Here is a 16,081-nt window from a genome sequence, read left to right as displayed (position 1 = left end):
GATAATTTTATCTTCAAGAGTCTCGCTATTAACATCTTGTAAGATAAATGTACGTCCCAGCTAAAACGTACAAATACTTCAAATTAAGTAATAATATATCATCGCTATTGACAAATTTTTAAGATCCAAGACACAGTTCTCTCTATATGTTTTAATATTTTTTATGTACTCAAATATATTCAAAGGAAAAAGTACATGGGTGATGCCATAGTCGTGGAAGCGCGTACGCTCACGCTGATCTTCTGACCGCCGGAAGCACGAAACCTCTGATCTGGGCAAAATCGGCAAGCCGAGGAAGAACGGACAGGACACATGCTGGACTGGCGAGAAAGCGTGTTCTTCCGCTCGCGCTAGGCATTTCGATTTCTGACACCTCTTGATTTAAAAAATCAGTTTTTTGATAGTTTTCTCTCTCCACTGGGCTATTCATTTTAGCCACAGTTTTCAATTGGTACGATTTGCTTCCAAATCTTACAGATGCATTTTAAAAAATTTTTCCATCGCTCGGACAGAAGAGTCGATTGCTCAGTGAGTACGAGTATACATACAAAGTGCATACGGGTAACCAACCCCGTAGGGCTTGCCACATATGGGCCATTCGGTCAAAGACACCGACCCGTGGCCACGCTGTGTGGAGAAAAGTCCGTAACGTAAACGGCACGAAACAGTCAGGACCGAAGCCCCGAAGGAGCTCTGAGACAGCTTCTCGACCGAGATCGTAGAATTGGCCCAAAACCCGCTCTGCTCCGTCCGCCTCGCACGGACCGTGTATCTCTTATAGATACCGAACGGCCGGCAAGGACGCCGGCGCCGCCGGCCGAATAGCACGCGCGCTTATGAGTGTAAACCGCCGCGGCAACAGACCGCCCGGCCGTGCTGTTGTAACATAGCGCGTGAACGAACGAAAAAAAAATTTATAGTAAACATTAAAATAAATTACATTACCGTAAACTAGACAAAAAATTACACATTTTTTCCCAATATGAAAATTTTCACAAACTTTTCAAAGTCCCATCGCATCGAGTAAACTTTTTTAATAACGCTTCCGCACGATTCTAAATGCTTAATCCATATGTGAAATCGTTCACTGATCACGAATATCGTATTTAAAAAAATTACAAAAATTTATTTTTCAAAATAATAAAAAAAAACCGAAAAATCACAAGAGTAAAGTACCATTATTTTAAACAATATGTCGTTCTAAATGCTTAATCCCTATGTAAAAAAGTTATCTAAGCAAGAATATGTAATTGAAAAAAATTAGAAAAATTTATTTTAGCCGTAAATCGAAAATAATGGGGACACCGGAGCTGTTCGAAGCGCCGAGACGCGCCGCGTACGGCCGAATATTTTCTAAGTCCCAACGTACCGATCAAGAGTAAAGTACCATTTTCCTACATTAGATTTCGTTCTAAATGCTTAATCCCTATGTAAAAACGTTAGTTAAGCAAGAATATCGTATTTTTAAAAAAATCTAATGATAGGATTTTCCAGAAAATTGAAAAAACCGAAAAATGTCAAGAGTAAAGTGCCATTTTCTGACATTAGATTTCGTTCTAAATGCTTAATCCCTATGTAGAAACGTTAGTTAAGCAAGAATATCGTATTTTTAAAAAAATCTAATGATAGGATTTTTCAGAAAATTGAAAAAACCGTAAAATGTCAAGAGTAAAGTGCCCTTATTTTAAACAATGTATCGTTCTAAATGCTTAATCCCTATGTAAAAAAGTTATTTTAGCAGGAATATGTTATTGAAAAAAATTAGAAAAATTTATTTTAGCCGTAAATCGAAAATAATGGGGACACCGGAGCTGTTCGAAGCGCCGAGCGCGCCGCGTACGCCCGAATATTTTCAAAGTCCCAACGTACCGATCAAGAGTAAAGTACCATTTTCCTACATTAGATTTCGTTCTAAATGCTTAATCCCTATGTAAAAACGTTAGTTAAGCAAGAATATCGTATTTTTAAAAAAATCTAATGATAGGATTTTCCAGAAAATTGAAAAAACCGAAAAATGTCAAGAGTAAAGTGCCATTTTCTGACATTAGATTTCGTTCTAAATGCTTAATCCCTATGTAGAAACGTTAGTTAAGCAAGAATATCGTATTTTTAAAAAAATCTAATGATAGGATTTTTCAGAAAATTGAAAAAACCGTAAAATGTCAAGAGTAAAGTGCCCTTATTTTAAACAATGTATCGTTCTAAATGCTTAATCCCTATGTAAAAAAGTTATTTTAGCAGGAATATGTTATTGAAAAAAATTAGAAAAATTTATTTTAGCCGTAAATCGAAAATAATGGGGACACCGGAGCTGTTCGAAGCGCCGAGCGCGCCGCGTACGCCCGAATATTTTCAAAGTCCCAACGTACCGATCAAGAGTAAAGTACCATTTTCCTACATTAGATTTCGTTCTAAATGCTTAATCCCTATGTAAAAACGTTAGTTAAGCAAGAATATCGTATTTTTAAAAAAATCTAATGATAGGATTTTCCAGAAAATTGAAAAAACCGAAAAATGTCAAGAGTAAAGTGCCATTTTCTGACATTAGATTTCGTTCTAAATGCTTAATCCCTATGTAGAAACGTTAGTTAAGCAAGAATATCGTATTTTTAAAAAAATCTAATGATAGGATTTTTCAGAAAATTGAAAAAACCGTAAAATGTCAAGAGTAAAGTGCCCTTATTTTAAACAATGTATCGTTCTAAATGCTTAATCCCTATGTAAAAAAGTTATTTAAGCAGGAATATGTTATTGAAAAAAATTAGAAAAATTTATTTTAGCCGTAAATCGAAAATAATGGATCGAGCGAATCGGTCGATTGCGCCGAGACGCGCTATGATGCAACAGACGAGCGATTGGAACGCCCGAATATTTTCAAAGTCCCAACGTACCGATCAAGAGTAAAGTACCATTTTCCTACATTAGATTTCGTTCTAAATGCTTAATCCCTATGTAAAAACGTTAGTTAAGCAAGAATATCGTATTTTTAAAAAAATCTAATGATAGGATTTTCCAGAAAATTGAAAAAACCGAAAAATGTCAAGAGTAAAGTGCCATTTTCTGACATTAGATTTCGTTCTAAATGCTTAATCCCTATGTAGAAACGTTAGTTAAGCAAGAATATCGTATTTTTAAAAAAATCTAATGATAGGATTTTTCAGAAAATTGAAAAAACCGTAAAATGTCAAGAGTAAAGTGCCCTTATTTTAAACAATGTATCGTTCTAAATGCTTAATCCCTATGTAAAAAAGTTATTTAAGCAGGAATATGTTATTGAAAAAAATTAGAAAAATTTATTTTAGCCGTAAATCGAAAATAATGGATCGAGCGAATCGGTCGATTGCGCCGAGACGCGCTATGATGCAACAGACGAGCGATTGGAACGCCCGAATATTTTCAAAGTCCCAACGTACCGATCAAGAGTAAAGTACCATTTTCCTACATTAGATTTCGTTCTAAATGCTTAATCCCTATGTAAAAACGTTAGTTAAGCAAGAATATCGTATTTTTAAAAAAATCTAATGATAGGATTTTCCAGAAAATTGAAAAAACCGAAAAATGTCAAGAGTAAAGTGCCATTTTCTGACATTAGATTTCGTTCTAAATGCTTAATCCCTATGTAGAAACCTTAGTTAAGCAAGAATATCGTATTTTTAAAAAAATCTAATGATAGGATTTTTCAGAAAATTGAAAAAACCGTAAAATGTCAAGAGTAAAGTGCCCTTATTTTAAACAATGTATCGTTCTAAATGCTTAATCCCTATGTAAAAAAGTTATTTTAGCAGGAATATGTTATTGAAAAAAATTAGAAAAATTTATTTTAGCCGTAAATCGAAAATAATGGGGACACCGGAGCTGTTCGAAGCGCCGAGCGCGCCGCGTACGCCCGAATATTTTCAAAGTCCCAACGTACCGATCAAGAGTAAAGTACCATTTTCCTACATTAGATTTCGTTCTAAATGCTTAATCCCTATGTAAAAACGTTAGTTAAGCAAGAATATCGTATTTTTAAAAAAATCTAATGATAGGATTTTCCAGAAAATTGAAAAAACCGAAAAATGTCAAGAGTAAAGTGCCATTTTCTGACATTAGATTTCGTTCTAAATGCTTAATCCCTATGTAGAAACGTTAGTTAAGCAAGAATATCGTATTTTTAAAAAAATCTAATGATAGGATTTTTCAGAAAATTGAAAAAACCGTAAAATGTCAAGAGTAAAGTGCCCTTATTTTAAACAATGTATCGTTCTAAATGCTTAATCCCTATGTAAAAAAGTTATTTAAGCAGGAATATGTTATTGAAAAAAATTAGAAAAATTTATTTTAGCCGTAAATCGAAAATAATGGATCGAGCGAATCGGTCGATTGCGCCGAGACGCGCTATGATGCAACAGACGAGCGATTGGAACGCCCGAATATTTTCAAAGTCCCAACGTACCGATCAAGAGTAAAGTACCATTTTCCTACATTAGATTTCGTTCTAAATGCTTAATCCCTATGTAAAAACGTTAGTTAAGCAAGAATATCGTATTTTTAAAAAAATCTAATGATAGGATTTTCCAGAAAATTGAAAAAACCGAAAAATGTCAAGAGTAAAGTGCCATTTTCTGACATTAGATTTCGTTCTAAATGCTTAATCCCTATGTAGAAACGTTAGTTAAGCAAGAATATCGTATTTTTAAAAAAATCTAATGATAGGATTTTTCAGAAAATTGAAAAAACCGTAAAATGTCAAGAGTAAAGTGCCCTTATTTTAAACAATGTATCGTTCTAAATGCTTAATCCCTATGTAAAAAAGTTATTTAAGCAGGAATATGTTATTGAAAAAAATTAGAAAAATTTATTTTAGCCGTAAATCGAAAATAATGGATCGAGCGAATCGGTCGATTGCGCCGAGACGCGCTATGATGCAACAGACGAGCGATTGGAACGCCCGAATATTTTCAAAGTCCCAACGTACCGATCAAGAGTAAAGTACCATTTTCCTACATTAGATTTCGTTCTAAATGCTTAATCCCTATGTAAAAACGTTAGTTAAGCAAGAATATCGTATTTTTAAAAAAATCTAATGATAGGATTTTCCAGAAAATTGAAAAAACCGAAAAATGTCAAGAGTAAAGTGCCATTTTCTGACATTAGATTTCGTTCTAAATGCTTAATCCCTATGTAGAAACGTTAGTTAAGCAAGAATATCGTATTTTTAAAAAAATCTAATGATAGGATTTTTCAGAAAATTGAAAAAACCGTAAAATGTCAAGAGTAAAGTGCCCTTATTTTAAACAATGTATCGTTCTAAATGCTTAATCCCTATGTAAAAAAGTTATTTTAGCAGGAATATGTTATTGAAAAAAATTAGAAAAATTTATTTTAGCCGTAAATCGAAAATAATGGATCGAGCGAATCGGTCGATTGCGCCGAGACGCGCTATGATGCAACAGACGAGCGATTGGAACGCCCGAATATTTTCAAAGTCCCAACGTACCGATCAAGAGTAAAGTACCATTTTCCTACATTAGATTTCGTTCTAAATGCTTAATCCCTATGTAAAAACGTTAGTTAAGCAAGAATATCGTATTTTTAAAAAAATCTAATGATAGGATTTCCCAGAAAATTGAAAAAACCGAAAAATGTCAAGAGTAAAGTGCCATTTTCTGACATTAGATTTCGTTCTAAATGCTTAATCCCTATGTAGAAACGTTAGTTAAGCAAGAATATCGTATTTTTAAAAAAATCTAATGATAGGATTTTTCAGAAAATTGAAAAAACCGTAAAATGTCAAGAGTAAAGTGCCCTTATTTTAAACAATGTATCGTTCTAAATGCTTAATCCCTATGTAAAAAAGTTATTTAAGCAGGAATATGTTATTGAAAAAAATTAGAAAAATTTATTTTAGCCGTAAATCGAAAATAATGGATCGAGCGAATCGGTCGATTGCGCCGAGACGCGCTATGATGCAACAGACGAGCGATTGGAACCCCCGAATATTTTCAAAGTCCCAACGTACCGATCAAGAGTAAAGTACCATTTTCCTACATTAGATTTCGTTCTAAATGCTTAATCCCTATGTAGAAACGTTAGTTAAGCAAGAATATCGTATTTTTAAAAAAATCTAATGATAGGATTTTTCAGAAAATTGAAAAAACCGTAAAATGTCAAGAGTAAAGTGCCCTTATTTTACACAATGTATCGTTCTAAATGCTTAATCCCTATGTAAAAAAGTTATTTTAGCAGGAATATGTTATTGAAAAAAATTAGAAAAATTTATTTTAGCCGTAAATCGAAAATAATGGGGACACCGGAGCTGTTCGAAGCGCCGAGCGCGCCGCGTACGCCCGAATATTTTCAAAGTCCCAACGTACCGATCAAGAGTAAAGTACCATTTTCCTACATTAGATTTCGTTCTAAATGCTTAATCCCTATGTAAAAACGTTAGTTAAGCAAGAATATCGTATTTTTAAAAAAATCTAATGATAGGATTTTCCAGAAAATTGAAAAAACCGAAAAATGTCAAGAGTAAAGTGCCATTTTCTGACATTAGATTTCGTTCTAAATGCTTAATCCCTATGTAGAAACGTTAGTTAAGCAAGAATATCGTATTTTTAAAAAAATCTAATGATAGGATTTTTCAGAAAATTGAAAAAACCGTAAAATGTCAAGAGTAAAGTGCCCTTATTTTAAACAATGTATCGTTCTAAATGCTTAATCCCTATGTAAAAAAGTTATTTAAGCAGGAATATGTTATTGAAAAAAATTAGAAAAATTTATTTTAGCCGTAAATCGAAAATAATGGATCGAGCGAATCGGTCGATTGCGCCGAGACGCGCTATGATGCAACAGACGAGCGATTGGAACGCCCGAATATTTTCAAAGTCCCAACGTACCGATCAAGAGTAAAGTACCATTTTCCTACATTAGATTTCGTTCTAAATGCTTAATCCCTATGTAAAAACGTTAGTTAAGCAAGAATATCGTATTTTTAAAAAAATCTAATGATAGGATTTTCCAGAAAATTGAAAAAACCGAAAAATGTCAAGAGTAAAGTGCCATTTTCTGACATTAGATTTCGTTCTAAATGCTTAATCCCTATGTAGAAACGTTAGTTAAGCAAGAATATCGTATTTTTAAAAAAATCTAATGATAGGATTTTTCAGAAAATTGAAAAAACCGTAAAATGTCAAGAGTAAAGTGCCCTTATTTTAAACAATGTATCGTTCTAAATGCTTAATCCCTATGTAAAAAAGTTATTTTAGCAGGAATATGTTATTGAAAAAAATTAGAAAAATTTATTTTAGCCGTAAATCGAAAATAATGGGGACACCGGAGCTGTTCGAAGCGCCGAGCGCGCCGCGTACGCCCGAATATTTTCAAAGTCCCAACGTACCGATCAAGAGTAAAGTACCATTTTCCTACATTAGATTTCGTTCTAAATGCTTAATCCCTATGTAAAAACGTTAGTTAAGCAAGAATATCGTATTTTTAAAAAAATCTAATGATAGGATTTTCCAGAAAATTGAAAAAACCGAAAAATGTCAAGAGTAAAGTGCCATTTTCTGACATTAGATTTCGTTCTAAATGCTTAATCCCTATGTAGAAACGTTAGTTAAGCAAGAATATCGTATTTTTAAAAAAATCTAATGATAGGATTTTTCAGAAAATTGAAAAAACCGTAAAATGTCAAGAGTAAAGTGCCCTTACTTTAAACAATGTATCGTTCTAAATGCTTAATCCCTATGTAAAAAAGTTATTTAAGCAGGAATATGTTATTGAAAAAAATTAGAAAAATTTATTTTAGCCGTAAATCGAAAATAATGGATCGAGCGAATCGGTCGATTGCGCCGAGACGCGCTATGATGCAACAGACGAGCGATTGGAACGCCCGAATATTTTCAAAGTCCCAACGTACCGATCAAGAGTAAAGTACCATTTTCCTACATTAGATTTCGTTCTAAATGCTTAATCCCTATGTAAAAACGTTAGTTAAGCAAGAATATCGTATTTTTAAAAAAATCTAATGATAGGATTTTCCAGAAAATTGAAAAAACCGAAAAATGTCAAGAGTAAAGTGCCATTTTCTGACATTAGATTTCGTTCTAAATGCTTAATCCCTATGTAGAAACGTTAGTTAAGCAAGAATATCGTATTTTTAAAAAAATCTAATGATAGGATTTTTCAGAAAATTGAAAAAACCGTAAAATGTCAAGAGTAAAGTGCCCTTATTTTAAACAATGTATCGTTCTAAATGCTTAATCCCTATGTAAAAAAGTTATTTTAGCAGGAATATGTTATTGAAAAAAATTAGAAAAATTTATTTTAGCCGTAAATCGAAAATAATGGGGACACCGGAGCTGTTCGAAGCGCCGAGCGCGCCGCGTACGCCCGAATATTTTCAAAGTCCCAACGTACCGATCAAGAGTAAAGTACCATTTTCCTACATTAGATTTCGTTCTAAATGCTTAATCCCTATGTAAAAACGTTAGTTAAGCAAGAATATCGTATTTTTAAAAAAATCTAATGATAGGATTTTCCAGAAAATTGAAAAAACCGAAAAATGTCAAGAGTAAAGTGCCATTTTCTGACATTAGATTTCGTTCTAAATGCTTAATCCCTATGTAGAAACGTTAGTTAAGCAAGAATATCGTATTTTTAAAAAAATCTAATGATAGGATTTTTCAGAAAATTGAAAAAACCGTAAAATGTCAAGAGTAAAGTGCCCTTATTTTAAACAATGTATCGTTCTAAATGCTTAATCCCTATGTAAAAAAGTTATTTAAGCAGGAATATGTTATTGAAAAAAATTAGAAAAATTTATTTTAGCCGTAAATCGAAAATAATGGATCGAGCGAATCGGTCGATTGCGCCGAGACGCGCTATGATGCAACAGACGAGCGATTGGAACGCCCGAATATTTTCAAAGTCCCAACGTACCGATCAAGAGTAAAGTACCATTTTCCTACATTAGATTTCGTTCTAAATGCTTAATCCCTATGTAAAAACGTTAGTTAAGCAAGAATATCGTATTTTTAAAAAAATCTAATGATAGGATTTTCCAGAAAATTGAAAAAACCGAAAAATGTCAAGAGTAAAGTGCCATTTTCTGACATTAGTTTTCGTTCTAAATGCTTAATCCCTATGTAGAAACGTTAGTTAAGCAAGAATATCGTATTTTTAAAAAAATCTAATGATAGGATTTTTCAGAAAATTGAAAAAACCGTAAAATGTCAAGAGTAAAGTGCCCTTATTTTAAACAATGTATCGTTCTAAATGCTTAATCCCTATGTAAAAAAGTTATTTAAGCAGGAATATGTTATTGAAAAAAATTAGAAAAATTTATTTTAGCCGTAAATCGAAAATAATGGATCGAGCGAATCGGTCGATTGCGCCGAGACGCGCTATGATGCAACAGACGAGCGATTGGAACGCCCGAATATTTTCAAAGTCCCAACGTACCGATCAAGAGTAAAGTACCATTTTCCTACATTAGATTTCGTTCTAAATGCTTAATCCCTATGTAAAAACGTTAGTTAAGCAAGAATATCGTATTTTTAAAAAAATCTAATGATAGGATTTTCCAGAAAATTGAAAAAACCGAAAAATGTCAAGAGTAAAGTGCCATTTTCTGACATTAGATTTCGTTCTAAATGCTTAATCCCTATGTAGAAACGTTAGTTAAGCAAGAATATCGTATTTTTAAAAAAATCTAATGATAGGATTTTTCAGAAAATTGAAAAAACCGTAAAATGTCAAGAGTAAAGTGCCCTTATTTTAAACAATGTATCGTTCTAAATGCTTAATCCCTATGTAAAAAAGTTATTTTAGCAGGAATATGTTATTGAAAAAAATTAGAAAAATTTATTTTAGCCGTAAATCGAAAATAATGGATCGAGCGAATCGGTCGATTGCGCCGAGACGCGCTATGATGCAACAGACGAGCGATTGGAACGCCCGAATATTTTCAAAGTCCCAACGTACCGATCAAGAGTAAAGTACCATTTTCCTACATTAGATTTCGTTCTAAATGCTTAATCCCTATGTAAAAACGTTAGTTAAGCAAGAATATCGTATTTTTAAAAAAATCTAATGATAGGATTTCCCAGAAAATTGAAAAAACCGAAAAATGTCAAGAGTAAAGTGCCATTTTCTGACATTAGATTTCGTTCTAAATGCTTAATCCCTATGTAGAAACGTTAGTTAAGCAAGAATATCGTATTTTTAAAAAAATCTAATGATAGGATTTTTCAGAAAATTGAAAAAACCGTAAAATGTCAAGAGTAAAGTGCCCTTATTTTAAACAATGTATCGTTCTAAATGCTTAATCCCTATGTAAAAAAGTTATTTAAGCAGGAATATGTTATTGAAAAAAATTAGAAAAATTTATTTTAGCCGTAAATCGAAAATAATGGATCGAGCGAATCGGTCGATTGCGCCGAGACGCGCTATGATGCAACAGACGAGCGATTGGAACCCCCGAATATTTTCAAAGTCCCAACGTACCGATCAAGAGTAAAGTACCATTTTCCTACATTAGATTTCGTTCTAAATGCTTAATCCCTATGTAGAAACGTTAGTTAAGCAAGAATATCGTATTTTTAAAAAAATCTAATGATAGGATTTTTCAGAAAATTGAAAAAACCGTAAAATGTCAAGAGTAAAGTGCCCTTATTTTACACAATGTATCGTTCTAAATGCTTAATCCCTATGTAAAAAAGTTATTTTAGCAGGAATATGTTATTGAAAAAAATTAGAAAAATTTATTTTAGCCGTAAATCGAAAATAATGGGGACACCGGAGCTGTTCGAAGCGCCGAGCGCGCCGCGTACGCCCGAATATTTTCAAAGTCCCAACGTACCGATCAAGAGTAAAGTACCATTTTCCTACATTAGATTTCGTTCTAAATGCTTAATCCCTATGTAAAAACGTTAGTTAAGCAAGAATATCGTATTTTTAAAAAAATCTAATGATAGGATTTTCCAGAAAATTGAAAAAACCGAAAAATGTCAAGAGTAAAGTGCCATTTTCTGACATTAGATTTCGTTCTAAATGCTTAATCCCTATGTAGAAACGTTAGTTAAGCAAGAATATCGTATTTTTAAAAAAATCTAATGATAGGATTTTTCAGAAAATTGAAAAAACCGTAAAATGTCAAGAGTAAAGTGCCCTTATTTTAAACAATGTATCGTTCTAAATGCTTAATCCCTATGTAAAAAAGTTATTTAAGCAGGAATATGTTATTGAAAAAAATTAGAAAAATTTATTTTAGCCGTAAATCGAAAATAATGGATCGAGCGAATCGGTCGATTGCGCCGAGACGCGCTATGATGCAACAGACGAGCGATTGGAACGCCCGAATATTTTCAAAGTCCCAACGTACCGATCAAGAGTAAAGTACCATTTTCCTACATTAGATTTCGTTCTAAATGCTTAATCCCTATGTAAAAACGTTAGTTAAGCAAGAATATCGTATTTTTAAAAAAATCTAATGATAGGATTTTCCAGAAAATTGAAAAAACCGAAAAATGTCAAGAGTAAAGTGCCATTTTCTGACATTAGATTTCGTTCTAAATGCTTAATCCCTATGTAGAAACGTTAGTTAAGCAAGAATATCGTATTTTTAAAAAAATCTAATGATAGGATTTTTCAGAAAATTGAAAAAACCGTAAAATGTCAAGAGTAAAGTGCCCTTATTTTAAACAATGTATCGTTCTAAATGCTTAATCCCTATGTAAAAAAGTTATTTTAGCAGGAATATGTTATTGAAAAAAATTAGAAAAATTTATTTTAGCCGTAAATCGAAAATAATGGGGACACCGGAGCTGTTCGAAGCGCCGAGCGCGCCGCGTACGCCCGAATATTTTCAAAGTCCCAACGTACCGATCAAGAGTAAAGTACCATTTTCCTACATTAGATTTCGTTCTAAATGCTTAATCCCTATGTAAAAACGTTAGTTAAGCAAGAATATCGTATTTTTAAAAAAATCTAATGATAGGATTTTCCAGAAAATTGAAAAAACCGAAAAATGTCAAGAGTAAAGTGCCATTTTCTGACATTAGATTTCGTTCTAAATGCTTAATCCCTATGTAGAAACGTTAGTTAAGCAAGAATATCGTATTTTTAAAAAAATCTAATGATAGGATTTTTCAGAAAATTGAAAAAACCGTAAAATGTCAAGAGTAAAGTGCCCTTACTTTAAACAATGTATCGTTCTCAATGCTTAATCCCTATGTAAAAAAGTTATTTAAGCAGGAATATGTTATTGAAAAAAATTAGAAAAATTTATTTTAGCCGTAAATCGAAAATAATGGATCGAGCGAATCGGTCGATTGCGCCGAGACGCGCTATGATGCAACAGACGAGCGATTGGAACGCCCGAATATTTTCAAAGTCCCAACGTACCGATCAAGAGTAAAGTACCATTTTCCTACATTAGATTTCGTTCTAAATGCTTAATCCCTATGTAAAAACGTTAGTTAAGCAAGAATATCGTATTTTTAAAAAAATCTAATGATAGGATTTTCCAGAAAATTGAAAAAACCGAAAAATGTCAAGAGTAAAGTGCCATTTTCTGACATTAGATTTCGTTCTAAATGCTTAATCCCTATGTAGAAACGTTAGTTAAGCAAGAATATCGTATTTTTAAAAAAATCTAATGATAGGATTTTTCAGAAAATTGAAAAAACCGTAAAATGTCAAGAGTAAAGTGCCCTTATTTTAAACAATGTATCGTTCTAAATGCTTAATCCCTATGTAAAAAAGTTATTTAAGCAGGAATATGTTATTGAAAAAAATTAGAAAAATTTATTTTAGCCGTAAATCGAAAATAATGGATCGAGCGAATCGGTCGATTGCGCCGAGACGCGCTATGATGCAACAGACGAGCGATTGGAACGCCCGAATATTTTCAAAGTCCCAACGTACCGATCAAGAGTAAAGTACCATTTTCCTACATTAGATTTCGTTCTAAATGCTTAATCCCTATGTAAAAACGTTAGTTAAGCAAGAATATCGTATTTTTAAAAAAATCTAATGATAGGATTTTCCAGAAAATTGAAAAAACCGAAAAATGTCAAGAGTAAAGTGCCATTTTCTGACATTAGATTTCGTTCTAAATGCTTAATCCCTATGTAGAAACCTTAGTTAAGCAAGAATATCGTATTTTTAAAAAAATCTAATGATAGGATTTTTCAGAAAATTGAAAAAACCGTAAAATGTCAAGAGTAAAGTGCCCTTATTTTAAACAATGTATCGTTCTAAATGCTTAATCCCTATGTAAAAAAGTTATTTTAGCAGGAATATGTTATTGAAAAAAATTAGAAAAATTTATTTTAGCCGTAAATCGAAAATAATGGATCGAGCGAATCGGTCGATTGCGCCGAGACGCGCTATGATGCAACAGACGAGCGATTGGAACGCCCGAATATTTTCAAAGTCCCAACGTACCGATCAAGAGTAAAGTACCATTTTCCTACATTAGATTTCGTTCTAAATGCTTAATCCCTATGTAAAAACGTTAGTTAAGCAAGAATATCGTATTTTTAAAAAAATCTAATGATAGGATTTTCCAGAAAATTGAAAAAACCGAAAAATGTCAAGAGTAAAGTGCCATTTTCTGACATTAGATTTCGTTCTAAATGCTTAATCCCTATGTAGAAACGTTAGTTAAGCAAGAATATCGTATTTTTAAAAAAATCTAATGATAGGATTTTTCAGAAAATTGAAAAAACCGTAAAATGTCAAGAGTAAAGTGCCCTTATTTTAAACAATGTATCGTTCTAAATGCTTAATCCCTATGTAAAAAAGTTATTTTAGCAGGAATATGTTATTGAAAAAAATTAGAAAAATTTATTTTAGCCGTAAATCGAAAATAATGGGGACACCGGAGCTGTTCGAAGCGCCGAGCGCGCCGCGTACGCCCGAATATTTTCAAAGTCCCAACGTACCGATCAAGAGTAAAGTACCATTTTCCTACATTAGATTTCGTTCTAAATGCTTAATCCCTATGTAAAAACGTTAGTTAAGCAAGAATATCGTATTTTTAAAAAAATCTAATGATAGGATTTTCCAGAAAATTGAAAAAACCGAAAAATGTCAAGAGTAAAGTGCCATTTTCTGACATTAGATTTCGTTCTAAATGCTTAATCCCTATGTAGAAACGTTAGTTAAGCAAGAATATCGTATTTTTAAAAAAATCTAATGATAGGATTTTTCAGAAAATTGAAAAAACCGTAAAATGTCAAGAGTAAAGTGCCCTTATTTTAAACAATGTATCGTTCTAAATGCTTAATCCCTATGTAAAAAAGTTATTTTAGCAGGAATATGTTATTGAAAAAAATTAGAAAAATTTATTTTAGCCGTAAATCGAAAATAATGGGGACACCGGAGCTGTTCGAAGCGCCGAGCGCGCCGCGTACGCCCGAATATTTTCAAAGTCCCAACGTACCGATCAAGAGTAAAGTACCATTTTCCTACATTAGATTTCGTTCTAAATGCTTAATCCCTATGTAAAAACGTTAGTTAAGCAAGAATATCGTATTTTTAAAAAAATCTAATGATAGGATTTTCCAGAAAATTGAAAAAACCGAAAAATGTCAAGAGTAAAGTGCCATTTTCTGACATTAGATTTCGTTCTAAATGCTTAATCCCTATGTAGAAACGTTAGTTAAGCAAGAATATCGTATTTTTAAAAAAATCTAATGATAGGATTTTTCAGAAAATTGAAAAAACCGTAAAATGTCAAGAGTAAAGTGCCCTTACTTTAAACAATGTATCGTTCTAAATGCTTAATCCCTATGTAAAAAAGTTATTTAAGCAGGAATATGTTATTGAAAAAAATTAGAAAAATTTATTTTAGCCGTAAATCGAAAATAATGGATCGAGCGAATCGGTCGATTGCGCCGAGACGCGCTATGATGCAACAGACGAGCGATTGGAACGCCCGAATATTTTCAAAGTCCCAACGTACCGATCAAGAGTAAAGTACCATTTTCCTACATTAGATTTCGTTCTAAATGCTTAATCCCTATGTAAAAACGTTAGTTAAGCAAGAATATCGTATTTTTAAAAAAATCTAATGATAGGATTTTCCAGAAAATTGAAAAAACCGAAAAATGTCAAGAGTAAAGTGCCATTTTCTGACATTAGATTTCGTTCTAAATGCTTAATCCCTATGTAGAAACGTTAGTTAAGCAAGAATATCGTATTTTTAAAAAAATCTAATGATAGGATTTTTCAGAAAATTGAAAAAACCGTAAAATGTCAAGTAAAGTGCCCTTATTTTAAACAATGTATCGTTCTAAATGCTTAATCCCTATGTAAAAAAGTTATTTTAGCAGGAATATGTTATTGAAAAAAATTAGAAAAATTTATTTTAGCCGTAAATCGAAAATAATGGGGACACCGGAGCTGTTCGAAGCGCCGAGCGCGCCGCGTACGCCCGAATATTTTCAAAGTCCCAACGTACCGATCAAGAGTAAAGTACCATTTTCCTACATTAGATTTCGTTCTAAATGCTTAATCCCTATGTAAAAACGTTAGTTAAGCAAGAATATCGTATTTTTAAAAAAATCTAATGATAGGATTTTCCAGAAAATTGAAAAAACCGAAAAATGTCAAGAGTAAAGTGCCATTTTCTGACATTAGATTTCGTTCTAAATGCTTAATCCCTATGTAGAAATGTTAGTTAAGCAAGAATATCGTATTTTTAAAAAAATCTAATGATAGGATTTTTCAGAAAATTGAAAAAACCGTAAAATGTCAAGAGTAAAGTGCCCTTATTTTAAACAATGTATCGTTCTAAATGCTTAATCCCTATGTAAAAAAGTTATTTAAGCAGGAATATGTTATTGAAAAAAATTAGAAAAATTTATTTTAGCCGTAAATCGAAAATAATGGATCGAGCGAATCGGTCGATTGCGCCGAGACGCGCTATGATGCAACAGACGAGCGATTGGAACCCCCGAATATTTTCAAAGTCCCAACGTACCGATCAAGAGTAAAGTACCATTTTCCTACATTAGATTTCGTTCTAAATGCTTAATCCCTATGTAAAAACGTTAGTTAAGCAAGAATATCGTATTTTTAAAAAAATCTA

Source organism: Megalopta genalis, unplaced genomic scaffold (assembly GCF_051020955.1).
Source record: "Megalopta genalis isolate 19385.01 unplaced genomic scaffold, iyMegGena1_principal scaffold0343, whole genome shotgun sequence".
Classification (NCBI taxonomy): domain Eukaryota; kingdom Metazoa; phylum Arthropoda; class Insecta; order Hymenoptera; family Halictidae; genus Megalopta; species Megalopta genalis.
This window is presented reverse-complemented; position numbering follows the sequence as displayed.